Source organism: Hordeum vulgare, chromosome 5H (assembly GCF_904849725.1).
Source record: "Hordeum vulgare subsp. vulgare chromosome 5H, MorexV3_pseudomolecules_assembly, whole genome shotgun sequence".
NCBI classification, from domain to species: Eukaryota; Viridiplantae; Streptophyta; class Magnoliopsida; order Poales; family Poaceae; genus Hordeum; species Hordeum vulgare.
Genome location: NC_058522.1, coordinates 379,699,320 through 379,715,196, shown reverse-complemented (window position 1 = coordinate 379,715,196; position 15,877 = coordinate 379,699,320). Strand labels below are relative to the sequence as shown.

Here is a 15,877-nt window from a genome sequence, read left to right as displayed (position 1 = left end):
GCATATCAATGAGCTGTGGAGATGCTCATCAATAGATATGAATGTGAATGAGTAGGGATTGCAATACAACTGATGCACTAGAGCTAAGAGTATGTGAAAGCTCTTAAAGAAAACTAGTGGGTGTGCATCCAACTTGCTTGCTCACGAAGACCTAAGGCAAATTTGAGGAAGCCTATCATTGGAATATACAAGCCAAGTTATATAATGAAAATTTCCCACTAGCTATATGGTGGTGACAAAACGAGAGACTCTCAATCATGAAGATCATGGTGCTTAATAAGCACAAGTGTGGAAGGATAGTAGCATTGTCCCTTCTCTCTTTTTATCTCATTTTTTTGGTGGGCTCTTTGGCCTCTATATATATATATATATATATATATATATATATATATATATATATATATATATATATATATATATATATATATATATATATATATATATGGTGGGCATCTTTCGCCTGGCCTCTTTTATTTCCTCACATGGGACAATGCTCCATCAATGATGATCATCACACTTTCAACTCAAAACTTAGAACAGTTATGACTCTATATGGAATGCCTTCGGTAGCGTACCGTGACAATGATCTAGCATGGCATAGACATTAATGGAAACATCATGCTAGCTATCTTACGATCATGCAATGGCAATGTAGAAGTGGTGGCACATGTCATGGTGGTAGTTGCATGGCAATATATCTCGGAATGACTTTGAAAAAGCCATAGTAGGTAGATATGGTGGCTGTTTGAGGGAGGCTAATGGTGGGTTTTGTGCACCGGCGAAAGTTGCACGGCACTAAGAAGATAGTGATGGTGGAAGGTGAAAGTGCATCTAAACCATGGACTCAACATTATTCATGAAGAACTCAAATACTTGTTGCGAAAGTTTTAGTAGTAATCGAAACAAAGCATTCAACGCATATTCCTAGGGGAAGGGTTGGTAGGTATAAACCATCGCGCGATCCCGACCGCCACACAAAGGATGACAATCAATAGAATAATCATGCTCAGACTTCATCACATAGCGGTTCACCATACGTGCATGCTAGAGGAATCACTAACTTCAACACAGGTATTTCTAGATCCACAACACCTTACTAGCATAACTTCAATATTACCACAACCACAACTCAAAACTAATTGAGATGAATCAAACTTCTCTAACTATTCAATGCACATGAAGGTGGAAGTTTTCATATCCCTTCGGATAACTACCCCTTTTGAGACTAATTTCAAAGCATAGACCAACTAACAAGCCACGCACCGCCGTGCTCTAAAAGATATAAGTGAAGCACATAGAGCAAAATCAACTAGCTCAAAAGATATAAGTGAAGCACATGTGAGCTGAATCGTCTACCAAAGGATATAAGTGAAGCTCGACAAAATCACGGTGAGTGCATGTCTCTCTCTCTAGGTGTGCATCAAGGATGATTGTGACACAACAAAAATAAAAGACTCCTACGATACAAGACGCTCCAAGCAAAACACATGACATGTGGTGAATAAAAATATAGCCCCAAGCAACGTTACCGATGGATTGAAGACGAAAGAGGGGATGCCTTCCCGGGGCATCCCCAAGCTTAGGCTTTTACGACATCCTTGAATCATCTTGGGGTGCCTTGGGCATACCCAAGCTTGATCTCTTGACACTCTTTATCTCTTTGTCCATAAGAACTTCACCCAAAACTTGAAAACTTCACAACACGAAACTTAAACAGAAACTCGAGATAACATTAGTATAAGAAAGCAAACCACCACTTCCTTAGGTACTGTAGAAAACTTAAATTCTAATTATGTTGATGTTGGGTTACTGTATTTTCAATCTTCCATGGCTAATACCCCCCGATACTATCCATAGTTTCATCAAAATAAGCAACCAACTCAACAAAAACAGAATCTGTTAACAGCAGACCAGTCTGTAGTAATCTGTATACTTTGTATACTTCTGGTACTTCAAAAATTCTGAAATGTTACCACATTCTGAATAATTTGTGTAGCAATCAGCAGCAAAAAGAATCAACTCAAAAGCTCTTACAGTAAAAAAATGAAAAAAAAATCATGAGCAAACATTTTCTGTCTTTTCCAGCATGACCAAACGATCATCCCCAAGACTAATCAAAACGGTTTTACTTGGCACAAATGCAAAAGAAACACAAAAAACACAACCATAACAGAATTATGAAAGTGTGGAAAACACAAAATAGAAAGAAAAAGGATAAATTCGTTGGGTTGCCTCCCAACAAGCGCTATTGTTTAACGCCGTTAGCTAGGCAAAAGGTGATGAAATCACGTATAGTCATCTTTGGTGCTCAAACCATAAGTAGCCCTCATCATAGATTCATAAGGCAATCTTATTTTCTTTCTAGGAAAGTTCTCCATGCCCTTCTTTAGAGGAAATTGAAATATAATATTCCCTTCCTTCATATCGATGATAGCACCAATAGTCCTTAGGAAAGGTCTACCAAGAATAATGGGACATCAAGGATTGCAATCTATGTCAAGTACAATGAAATCCACGGGTACATAGTTCTTATTTGCAACAATAAGAACATCATCGATCCTTCCCATGGGTTTCTTGACAGTAGAATCCGCAAGATGCAAATTAAGAGAACACTCTTCAATCTCATGACAACCAAGAATATCACATAAAGACTTTGGAATCGCGGAAACACCAGCACCCAAATCACACAAAGCATTGCACTCATAGTTTTTTATCTTGATTTTGATAGTAGGTTCCCACTCATCATGAAGTTTTCTAGGTATAGAGACTTCTAATTCGAGCTTCTCTTCAAGAGATTTCATCATAGCATCTATGATATGCGCGGTAAAGGCTTTGCTTTGGCTATAAGCATGTGGAGAGTTTGCAATGGATTGCATCAAAGAAATGCATTCAAACAAGGAGCAACTATCATAATTGAATTCCTTGAAATCCAAAGTGGGAGTTTCATTACTACCCAAAATTTTGATTTCTTCTACTCCACTCTCCACACCTTTATCATCAAGACAGGTGGACTCCGAATCATTGGGCCGTTTTTCAACCAAAGTGGATTCATATCCAGCCCCTTCATCAATAGGTTTGACACGCGAAAACAAAGATTCAAGAGGAGTCACACCAAGCACTTTAAGATCTTCGTGATTTGCATCGCAAATTTCAGGTTTAGCAGCCATCTTATTGACTAAGGTAGCCTACTTGTCAGAAATTTGGCCCACCAATTTTTCAAGGTGAGCAAGCTGAGAATTTAGTGCAAGGAATTCTTTGGCCATATCATCAACTTCTTTATTCAAACAGGCCATAAAGGAATTTTGCTCTTTTAATTCCCTACAGAAGTAACTATTTTGGTCAAACTGAGAAGACATGAAACCTTTGACACTAGTTTCAATCTCTTCCAACTCTCTGAAATAGTTTGGTTTGGCGATTAGGAAAGGTCTCTCCCGAACAAGCCCAAGAGCAGGCGGGGAAAACAAGCGGAAAAAGAAGGAAAAAGAAAACGGCAAAGGAGAAAGGCAAAAGACAAAAGAAAACGACAAAGGAGAAAGGCAAATGAAAACGGTAAATGTGAAGTGGGGGAGAGGAAAACGAGAGGCAACTGGCAAAAAAGGTAAATGCAAGAGATGAGTTTGTGAGACCTACTTGGATAGATATATCCTTCCCCGGCAACGGCGCCAGAAATACTTCTGCTACTACAACAAAAGACCTTCCAATGGCGCCAGAAACAAGCGTGCCGACGGGAGACTATTCTTGTCTTGATACTCCTCAGCAACAGCACCAGGAATCCTTCTGCTATAGCTACGCCTTTAGGGACTTCCTTGGCAAATATGCAAAGGATTCCCCCGTGGCCTTGGAGCCTTGCGTTCGTGTTCCCTCGAAGCGGAAAGGGTGATGTAGCACAACGGCGGTAAGTATTTCCCTTAGTTTTGAGAACCAAGGTATCGATCCAGTGAAGGATTGTCACAAGTACCTGCACAAACACAAAGAGCTTGCACCCAACGCTATGAAGGGGTTATCAATCCCTTATAGATTGTTTGCCAAGTGAGAACTGAAAGCAAAAAAGAAACAAAGCAAAGTAAAAGCAAAAGTGGAAACGATAGGTGTGAATAGACCCGGGAGCCGTAGTGTTCACTAGTGGCTTCTCTCATGAAAGCAAGTAGACGGTGGGTGAACGAATTACTGTCGAGCAATTGATAGAACCGCGCAAAGTCGTGACGTTATCTATGGCAATGATTATATCTATAGGCATCACGTCCAAAACAAGTAGATCGATACTTTCTGCATCTACTACTATTACTCCACACGTCGACCGCTATCCAGCATGCATCTAGTGTATTAAGTTCATGAGAATAGAGTAACACCTTAAGCAAGATGACATGATGTAGATGGACAATCTCATATCTACGATAAAATCCCATCTTGTTACCCTTGATGGCAACAACACGATGCGTGCCTTGCTGCCCCTTCTGTCACTGGGAAAGGTCACCACACGGTATGAACCCAAAACCAAGCACTTCTCCCATTGCAAGAATCATAGATCTAGTTGGCCAAACAAAACCCAAGATTCGGAGAGACTTACAAGGATATCAAATCATGCATATAAGAAATCAGCAAAGACTCAAATATATATCATAGATAATCTGATCACATATCCACAATTCATCGGATCTCGACAAACACACCGCCAAAGAGGATTACATCGGATAGATCTCCATGAAGATCATGGAGAACTTTGTATTGAAGATCCAATAGAGAGAAGAAGCCATCTAGCTACTAACTACGGACCCGTAGGTCTGAAGTGAACTACTCACGAGTCATTGGAGGGGCGATGATGTTGATGTAGAAGCCCTCCAACTCCAAAGTCCCCTCCGACAAGGCACCAGGAAGGGTCTCCAGATGAGATCTCGTGGAAACGGAAGCTTGCGCCGGCGGAAAAGTGTTTTCGTGGATTCCCCTATTTTTTCTGTATTTTAGGGAATATATAGGCGAAGGAGCTAGGTCAGGGGGCGCTAGGGAGGCCACAAGCCTGGTAGCCGCCGACCCGCCCCCCTGGTGGTGGCTACAGGGCTTGTGGACCCCCTATGGCTCTCCTGCCTTGGCCCTCAAGTCCCCTGATCTTCTTCCATTCTGGAACAATTTATTTTGGGGATTTTATTCCGTTTGGACTCCGTTCCAAAATCAGATCTGAAAAGAGTCAAAAACACAGAAAAAACAGGAACTGGCACTTGGCACTGAATTAATAAGTTAGTCCTAAAAAAGATATAGAAGGTACATAAAACATCCAAAGTTGACAAGATAACAACATGAAACCATCAAAAATTATAGATACGTTTGAGACGTATCAGCTGGCTAGAAATAATGCTAGGGAAGGGAGATAGATCGTGCAGCCGGGTGAGATAGTTGCTTCAGTTAGGGTGCAGCTAACGGACTGGAAAAATACTCATGAAACAAAGGCGTCTACTGAGGAGCCAGAACATGTTCATAAGTGGGAAACTCCTGCTAATGGATGGGTAAATATCAACTCCGATGGCGCAGTTTCAAGATATGGGGAAAACGGATCTGGTGGGGCGGTGTTCAGAGATCACAATGGGGGTTTCATTTTGGGAATGTACCATTTTCTCCCAAACATTAGTTAGCCGGAGGCGGTGGAAGTTATGGCCTGTAAGCAAGCACTTCAGGTGGCTGTTGACAGGAATTTTCACCATATTCATGTAGAGCTCGACAGCAAGGAGGTGGTGCGGCAGATTAACCAAACCTCCAACAATTTATCAGCTCTGGGACACTGGGTACGGGAAATCAAGGAGCTGCTACAATCAAGGCTGGAAGCCAAGGTAACATGGGTTCGTCGATCCGGGAATGGTGCTGTGCACAAGCTTGCTAAAGTTGGTGTATGTGACAATAGGTCACAGATTTGGGTGGGTGTACCACCAGACTTTCTTTTAAGTGTAATTTCTGATGAGATTCCTAGTGCGGTTTAAATAAAAAGCAGCATCATTCCCCCTCAAAAAAACCTCGTTTCTTTTGTTGTTTCTATTTTGTGTTCGACGGAATAAAAGGAAAGGAAAATCATCCACGATTTTGTACATGCAGGCAGCCACACAACCACGATCACCGTCCTCATCATCGCCGCAACTAATGATGAAAATTCTTACTGACGAAACTGAACTTTTAACAGGACAGTCACGCGTGACGAAACTGAATGTTTCTGAAACTTTGACAACAACTTTTAACTGACACTGCGGTCATCGCAGGGACGACATATGGTGTGTGTGCGTGTGTGTCGACCCCGACCGTCGCTTCCTTGCGTATGCATCTATCGACTACGTGTTGGGTCATACATCCGATCACCTCGCCGTCATGGACGTGGAGCCACTCGCTGAACGGGCTGCACTCGGTGAACTACAAGTCTACAACAACATGTATGTGTAGCCGTCGTGCATGCAGTGATGCAGAGATAGACAGGCGAATGAGGTTTGACTGGTTGACGCGACCCATGATGCCCACCTCCACGCAGTGCCCACGTCATCGGGATCGAGCGAGGAGAGGAGGAGGCTCTGTGCTAACGAGGAGGAGGAATCAAGTGAGGAGGAGGAGAAATCGAGCGAGGGCCGAGAGAAGACACCACATCGACCCTTGTTGGGCTTGGTCCGCTCGTTCGGCCTGGTTAAAGACCAGACCGGACCGAACTTTTTTAGGTCTGGACTACTAGGCCCGGACCGGCCTGTTTTATTGTCTGGCCTGGATCGAGCGGGCCAAGATCGAACGGGTCGCGAGCGGGCCAAAAGGCCCGCTCGGTACGTCCAGGCTGAACTGCAGCTCCATATTTAGCTTGTTGATGATGCCCTTCTGCTTGAAGTTCCTCCCATCCTCGTGATCAATCTCCTTACGTTCCTACCCTTGCCCCGCAATCACCGTCGTAACAGCCTATCGTCGACGACGGTCGCCTGATCCGTCACCGCGTGAGTGTCATTTCGGGAGAGAGAGATGGGAAACCAGAGAGGACTGAGAATCTGTGGCAAGAAACAACGTTGCCTTCAGGGATTTTTGTTTTGTTTTGAGCGAATCCTTCGGGAGTTTATTGTGGAAAGAAACTGTCGTAGGGAAGCAGAAGCGGTGCGCTCGTTCGGGCCAGAGTTGTCGGCCTTCTAGGCAATATTAAACGGTTTGTGGTGAAGAAACAAAGCTGAGAGAAGGAGAACGTAAATCATAGGAATATGAGGTGTATTTGGGATTGATGATGGGGTTAGACCGCTGATGTGGAATGAAGTGAATAGATGCATGTTGATTGGTGATGTGGATAGGATGCATGTCAAGAGAAATAAAGTGGTGGGGGGCTCCTATTTAGATATAGAAGATAACCCCGTTGTATAACCCGCCCTACTGGGTCAGGTCACTATTATGACGACTCAACGTTTGTACTCAAGGTGGGCCCTAACATGTAAGACTAAAGTCACAAGGTGAGACAGTTGGCGGGCCAAGACGTGAAGATGACGGCTTAAGGCCCACAAGGTAAATGGTCGCCAGGAGTTTCCTTGCTTGAGGAGTAAGGTGAGTTAGAGACAATATCAGGTTACGAATCATATCATGATCCAGATTTTTGTAAGCCTAGGGTCTCGACCTTTATATAAAGGCGAGTCCCTAAGACCCATAGATGAAGTTACAATCCATCGGTAGCTAGGTCAAGCGAATCCGCTCCCTTGTAATCGATGTCATCATCAATACACATAAAGCAGGATGTAGACTTTTACCTCCATCGAAGGGGCTGAACCTGGGTAAACTCGTCTCCTATTCTCGATCAACCCATTTGAATCGTCGCATAGGTGCGATAGCTTTAAACTTAAGTTCTCTCACGAGGACATCTGTCGTGACAAAAACACAACAGGTTGGCCGATGCACCCAACGGAGACGGACGCATTTTTTAACATGTTTGCCGCAGCATTTGTCGAACACCTGATGCGCGTCGTTGCTCTTCCCGTGCCCCGCATCCGCCCGTGCTTGCCCCGCTCCCGACCGTGCTCGCGTGACATCCTCGTGCGGCTGTGCTCGTGCGCCCGCGTTCTTCCCGCACCCACCCATGCTCGAGCCCCGACCTCGTGTGCCCGGCTGTGCTCGCGCTCCCGCGCTCGTCCCGCTCCCGCCGCCCGTCTTCGTGCGCCCCGCAGCTCGAGCAAGCGAGCTCGCCGCGCCCGCCTTGCCATGCGTGTCTCACGCGCACCGCTGCTCTTTCATGCCCCGCGCGCGAGCTCGAGAAGGCCGGGCGCGAGGAAGACGAGACGAGGTCTTGCACGTCGCGGGCGAGGCGAGGACGGCCGCGGGCGCGGCGAGGTGAGGCGACACAAGGACGGGCGCGGGCGTGACGAGGCAAGGCCGGGTGCGGCACGGGCGAGCCGATGCGACACGAGGATGGGCGTGGGCGTGGCGAGGCGAGGCCGGGCGAGCGCGCGACAAGGCAAGGCCGTGCACGGCACGGGCGAGCCGAGGCGAACGAGGATGGGCGCGAACGCGGGCGCGAGCGAGTCGAGGCGACACGAGGACGAGGCACGACCGTGCGCGGCAGAGCAGGCGTGACATGACGAGGCAGGCTGTGCGCGGCAGGGCGGACGTGAGCAGGACGAGGCGCGGCCGTGCACGCGCGACGGGTAGCTCGGCCGCTGGTGCTAGCTAGCAAGGATGCACGACGAGCAGCTCGTCCGGCAGTGTTGGCGGGCAGCTCAGCCGTTGGCTAGCTACCTAGCACACAAGCACAGCGACATGCATAGGACGTACGGGATTGAGATTGGCGAATCATTTGGCTGCCATGTGGGCCAGCAGCAAACACATACGGACAGAAAAGAGAGCTCCGGCGTCAGCTTTGTGTCCGCCTCGGACTCAATTGTGTCCCAAATTTGATCCTGAAATAGATTCAAGCGCACACAAACTAAACACAAAATGAAAATAGATCGCTACGTTGGGTAATCATTTTCTTCCGCACGGATCCAAACGGACATAGACGGACAAAATAAGATCGTCCGATTGAAATTGCTCTTAGATGGTTAGGTTTGTTGTAGTGAAATCAACCATCTAGGTTCAAGTCCTAAATTTGCCACAGGTGCTCGCATTTCTTGAGTTTATTTGGGGCTTTCTTGCATTGCACATGTTTATTATATGACGATTTTGTCAATTTCAAGATCCATCAACTTAATCTTTTAAAGGTGATCATATAAACACAATGTATGCACGTGTTTGTAGGAGTTAGTGTGCATGTATATTCTGAGGCTCCATGTTTGTACTGTGTTTCTTAAAAAGATAGAGTAATTCATGATGAAGGTCAGTTGAGGAACAAATGGAAATATCTTATCTATTGGAGAAGATCTCAATTGGTTAATATATGCTTGACTAGTACTCCTACCTTCTCATAATGTTAGGCGGCCAAGAGCATCTTCAATAGACGCGTTAAACAAGTGTCATGCTGAAAAATTAGTCATTTTTACGCGCGTTACCGTTCCAGGCGTTTCAGCGGAGGCTCAAAATCCGTGTGCGGCAAAACCAGTTCAGCGCGCGGGCGAAAACACCATCGTGCGTCGTTTATTTGTTGCGTTTGCTCCCGCGTGCTGCATACTCGAGCGCTCGCTCGCAACTCCACCTACCCCATTGAGCCACGGCGGCGGCGGCGACCGTTCCGGCGCTTCCCCGGCCTATCCTCGCGTCGCCGCTGCTTCCTCCATCTCTCTCTAGTCACCGCCGCCCCTCGCGCGCGGCAGTCGTCCGACGAACAGCGCCCGCCGCCCACTTCCGCTCGGCGCACGCAAGGTGTTCGACAAAACGCCCACTAGGTATTTATTGGATTCAACTACATATTTTTTACATGAATTTGACGCATGTTGTTTGTAGTTTTAATAGCTTAGTTTAAATTAAACATTGTAGACATCATCTATCCAAAGTGGCAAACATTTGTGAAGCCGTTGAAAAAACCGGAAGGTAAGAAAAATCTTGATTTCCACAATGCTCAGGCGGCGGCTAGAAAAGATGTGGAGAGAGCTTTTGGAATTTTGCAAGCCCAATTTGCTATTGTGAGAGGACTGGCTAGATTTTGGGATCAAAAGATGCTTTGATACATCATGTATGCTTGTGTGATCATGCACAATATGATCATCGAGAATGAGCGTGGCCAAGATTTAGACTACCCTCGGTATGAGCTCTTGGGACATCTCGTGCGAGTGCGGCGGAGGGTTGAAAGGGTGGCCCGTTTTGTTGCCTCTTATCATGTCATTCGGTGTTCCGAAACGCATGTTGATCTTCAGAAGGATCTCATCGAGGAATGGTGGGCACGGAATGACCGACAAAGAGCATCATGATTTGTGCATTTGATGTTGTATTGTTGAACTATTTGTTGTATTGAAAGATAAACTATTTGTTTGAGTTGTAATAAACTATTTGTTTGAGTTGTAACCAAATTAAACTATTTTTGTTAATTTATTTTATTTGCGTTTGATCTTTTTTGCTTGTGTTTTGAGCGCATATGTTGTTTGAGCGATAGCGTGCGCGATGCATTTTAGCGCGCCTGCAGGAGCTACGCGCGCGCGTTGTATTTTACAGCGGTCGCTAGAGTCAGCGCTGGCCGTCGCGCCAAAACAGGCGCAGGGTGCGTCGCAAACTAATTTTTAGCGCGCTGCATGTTGGGCGGTTGTTGAAGATGCTCTAAGCTGTTTGCACGAAAATTAGCACACATAAGTTGTTTGGTTAAATTTTCACTAACTAAACACTAACACATGCGGGTATGCTCTGCTAGGACGAAATCACTAATTGAGGAGTATGCATTTCCAAGATCACTTCCCCTCATGTTGCGATAAATGACATGTGTGTCACTTGTCGCAATTTGAGAGTTTTTCCTTTTTTCGTAGGTCGGTATTTTAAAAATATTTTATCTCCTAAATTATGCGTTCAAATCTCGAACTTTTCACTGTTGGGTTTCTCGCATCATAATCTTCATAACTAGATGTCATGTTGATAGGCTTTGTCGAGTTTATCTCACGAAAAAAACGAACTAAAAAACCGTGCCTCTCGTGAAAGAAAAAAATACGCGTTTATTCAAATTTTTTTCCTTTCCGAGAGGCACGACCTTGTCTCTCACGAAGATAAAACCGTGGCTTTCACAGAAAAAAAAACACGTGTTTTTCCTTTTCGAGAGGCACGGGCATGCCCCTCACAAAGGCCAAGCCGTCACTAGAAGAAAAGAGGGCTTTGGTCCACTTGATGAAATCCCATTAGTCCCGGTTCACTTACGAACCGGGACCCATGGGGGCATCGGTCCCGGTTCGTGAGGCCAGGGCGCCGGCTGGGCCTCGTGGGCCATTGGTACCGGTTCGTCTGGCCCCTTTGGTCCCGATTCCAGACACAAACCGGGACGAATGTGCCTCGCCCCTAGCCCACAACAATTGGTCCCAGTTTTTTGCTGGAACCGGGACCAAATGTTTTCCTTCACTCTCGGTTCTGTCCACAAACAGGGACCAATGCTTGGCCTATATATACCACCCGACCGTGAGCATAGCAGTGCACTGCTCTATTTTTTTGGCCGGCGGTGGGAGAGCTTTGTGGTGCTCTAGCTCACCTCCTATGCACATGAGGTGTTCGATGAAATGCCCAAGCCACATTTAAGCTTTCTCCTCTCCAAGCTCCTTGTCCAAGCTCCATTGTCCTGTAGTTCTGTGTAGCTTTGGCGGTCCGTCCGTGTCCCATACCCATCCTCACCGCCGTCGATCGCCTGCGCCCATCTCGGCGTCGGCACCACCATGGTTAGTCTCTTCTTCTTATCTTCTTTCTAAAAGAAAAAAGTTCTTACTTTTATGATTTAGATAGATACTTGTGTAATTTTCTTACTTCTGTTATTGTTTGTTATTATATAGTGTGATGGTTTTGGTATGCACCTCCGTCGGCCCTCGTCCTGTCTATGATTCGGATGTGGTATATATTATCTTTTATAGCTATTTGTTTTATTTAGTGTTTATGACAATTATGCCGACCAACGTGACATAGATTTTTTAATCTAGGAGGTATGTGAATTGGACATTCGAACCGACATACAAATTCTTGCCGAGAAGTTAAATTTGGTTGAAAAATAAAACATTATTTGAAAGAAAAATCACAAAGAGTTGAAGAGGAGAAGATGATATTGGAGTTGGATGTCGCCGATGTGCGTGACGATCACAAGATCAAGATGAATGCAATGCGCTTGAAGATTAGAAACATTAGAAAATATGTCATCCATACTGAGGCTTCGTATCATTATGCCGTTGGATCAATTTGTACCTTAGTTGCGGTTATGATCGCATTTGTTGTTTCATTTAAATTTAATAGTTTCAATGTATGTTCTAATAATGAGAACTATGTAAGAACGTTATGTATTTATTTTGGTCAATACTGTACTTTGGCTTTAATGGGATGATGAATTTCTATTAATTTGGTCACTTCTCTATTCATGATATGTTGTAGTGGTTTTTAATACACGCACCCATGTGGAAAAATGAAATAAGTTCGAAAAAATGAAATGCCTTTTGTAACAAATGAGTTTTGCTATGAAACCCTCATACTTCGAAAGAGATTGTCCGATTTGTACACGAAGTGCATCCAGTTTTTGCGGCAACGCTCTCAACTTTTTAGCATATGCTATGTGGGTGAAATGATGATACCATGCCAACTTTCAACCTATTAAGAGCTCATTTGTAGTGCTTTCCAATTTCTGGGTCATTTAGCTCCAAAAAATCAGTAAAAGCATGAAAATACCAAATGAAGTCAGAAAGTGTTCAAAATTGATGATGTAGCCTTGAATGGTTCATTTTGAACACACAAAAAGTCTGCAGTTCAAATAAGTCCGAAAAAATGAAATGCCTTTTGTAACAGGTGAGTTTTCGTATGAAACCCTCATACTTCGAAAGAGATTGTCCGATTTGTACACGAAGTGCATCCAGCTTTTGCGGCAACCCTCTCAACCTTTTAGCACATGCTATGTGGCTGAAATGATGATACCATGCCAACTTTCAACCTATTAAGAGTTCATTTGTAGTGCTTTTCAATTTCTGGGTCATTTAGCTCCAAAAAATCAGTAAAAGCATGAAAAATACCAAATGAAGTAAGAAAGTGTTGAAAATTGATGATGTGGTCTTGCATGGTTCATTTTTAACACACAAAAAGTCTGGATTTTAAATAAGTTCGAAAAAATGAAATGCCTTTTGTAACAAATGAATTTTCATATGAAACCCTCATACTTTGAAACAGATTGTCCGATTTGTACACGAAGTGCATCCAGTTTTTGCGGCAACCCTCTCAACCTTTTAGCACATGCTATGTGGGTGAAATGATGATACCATGCCAACTTTCAACCTATTAAGAGTTCATTTGTAGTGCTTTTCAATTTCTGGGTCATTTGGCTCCAAAAAAATCAGTATAAGCATGAAAAATACCAAATGAAGTCAGAAAGTGTTGAAAATTGATGGTGTGGCCTTGAATGGTTCATTTTGAACACACGAAAAAGCCTGGAGTTCAAATAAGTGCTTAAGATGTCATGTTTTGGTACTGCCCATGAAGACTCTGTTTTTAGTGTGGATCTATATGAGATGTTATGTTTCATGTGTCGAATCATGTGAAGAATAGATCTTGTTGGAATTTCTTAAATCATGTCAAATCATGTGGAATCATGTCGAATCATGTGAAGAATAGATCTTGGTGGCATTTCTTGAATCATGTCGAATCATGTGAAGAATAGATCTTGTTGGAATTTCTTGAATCATGTCGAATCATGTGGAATTACGTCGAATCATGTGAAGAATAGATCTTGTTGGAATTTCTTGAATCATGTCGAATCATGTGGAATCATGTCGAATCATGTGAAGAATAGATCTTGTTGGCATTTCTTGAATCATGTCGAATCATGTGAAGAATAGATCTTGTTGCCATTTCTTGAATCATGTCAAATCATGTGAAGAATAGATCTTGTTGGAATTTCTTGAATCATGTCGAATCATGTGAAGAATAGATCTTGTTGGAATTTCTTGATTCATGTCGAATCATGTGGAATCATGTCGAACTATGTGAAGAATAGATCTTGTTGGCATTTCTTGAATCATGTCGAATCATGTCGAATCATGCGGAGCTTCGTGAAGAACCACCTGTTCTTGCCGGTCTTGACCCTCTCCTCGAGCTTGGCCTTGGCGGATTGGCGGCGGTGAATTTCTTGTCCTTGGTGGTGGGGGAGTCGGGGGCACCGGAGACCACCTCCTTGAGGTCGACGTCAAGGGTGTAGCGGGTGGGCATGAGGTGGGTGAAGTTGACGAGCTTGAGGAAGACCTTGACGCGGGACTTCTTGATCGTATTCTTGGCCGAGTGCTTGTGCATCACCTTCTTCGGGTATTTGGCTAGGCCGGCGACCAGGCAGTGCCCGTAGGGGCGGTCGCGGGTGCCCTCCTCGAACACGCGCACGATCACCGCCTTCTTCCCGGCGTACCTGCCCTGCAGCAGGATCACCGCCTTGCCCGGCTTCAGGAACTTCACCATTTTCCTTCTCCTCTCCTCACGTTGTGTCGCCGCAGATGGGTTTTGGGTTGGGGGAGGGGTTGGAGGCTGTGGGCGGGGGAAAGCTGGCGGCGTGTGTGGGGAGGAGATTATATAGGGTTGGCGGCGCTAGGGTTTCGCCGAATCATGTGAAGAATAGATCTTGTTTTGGTGGTTCTTCACCAAGCACCTCGGCCGTGGTAGGCACAGGCCATTTGTGTCGGTTTGTGGCACCAACCGGGACCAAAGACATCCTTTCATGTCGGTTGGTGGAACAAACCGGGACCAAAGACTCCCTTTAGTGTTGGTTTACGGCACAAACCGGGACTAAAGGTCTCTTCTTCCCGCCCGTTAGGCTGCTGAAAATTGACCTTTAGTCCCGGTTTGTGGATCCAACCGGGACGAAAGGGAAGCATTGGTCCCGGTTTGTTCCTCGAACCGGGACAACAGGTTTTCGCATATAAGGCGGGAGTTATCGAATTTTCTCCAACCTCTCCCATTTGCCCCGCGCCGTCGCCGATCCATACCTCCTCCTTGTCGCCGCCGTCCCCGAGCCCGTCGTTGTCGACGCCCCCGAGCCCGTCGTCGTCATCGCCCCCGAGCCCGTCGCTATCGTCACCCCCGCCCCGAGCCCGTCATCATCGCCGCCCCCGCCCCGAGCCCATCGTCGTCGCCGTCGCCGACACCGCCCCGAGCCCTTCGTCGTCGCCACCCCCGAGCCCTCCTCGTCGTCACCCCCGGCGCGAGCCCGTCCTCGTCACCGCCCCCGCCCCGAGCCTGTCGGCGACCTCGACCCCGACACCGACCCAAACCTCTGGTGAGATATCCCCATGCCTAGGGTTCTTGCTAGGATATGATTCTTGTATATTTGCAAAATATTTGCTCAAGCCCCAAATGTTGTTGCGGAAATATTTGCAAAATATTTGCCCAAGCCCCGAATGTTGTTGCGGAAATATTTGCAATATATATATATATATATATATATATATATATATATATATATTGTGTTTTATTATTGTATATTTGGTGTCATACTTGCATGTTGAGAAAAATAGGTAGTGGGCGCTAGCTAAATTCAAATGAGATGATTATTGTATAAATGATAACTAGAAAGTAAAAATTAAACAATAAGAAAAATTTCTCAGAGGAATTTGTCTCGACGTCGACGATGCGCGGCTCGCATCCTCGTCGTCGAGTGGTCAGCGAGAGCCTACTTGATAGGCGCCATGTCCGGGACTGGGCTCCGTCGGGCAGGCACTGGGAGGTGCTACCTTCCGGGGGCGCACCTTGGTGAGGAATCCGGGTCTCATCTTTGACCCAGAGCTTCTTTGGTGGCGGTCGTGTGGGTCATTATCGGTGCCGAGGG

At 45.4% G+C, this 15,877-nt stretch overlaps 1 pseudogene; it reads right to left on the bottom strand.

Moving 5' to 3' along the window:
* Positions 1-14,083: 14,083 nt before the first annotated feature.
* LOC123396736 lies at positions 14,084-14,514 on the bottom strand (annotated as a pseudogene).
* Positions 14,515-15,877: the final 1,363 nt, after the last annotated feature.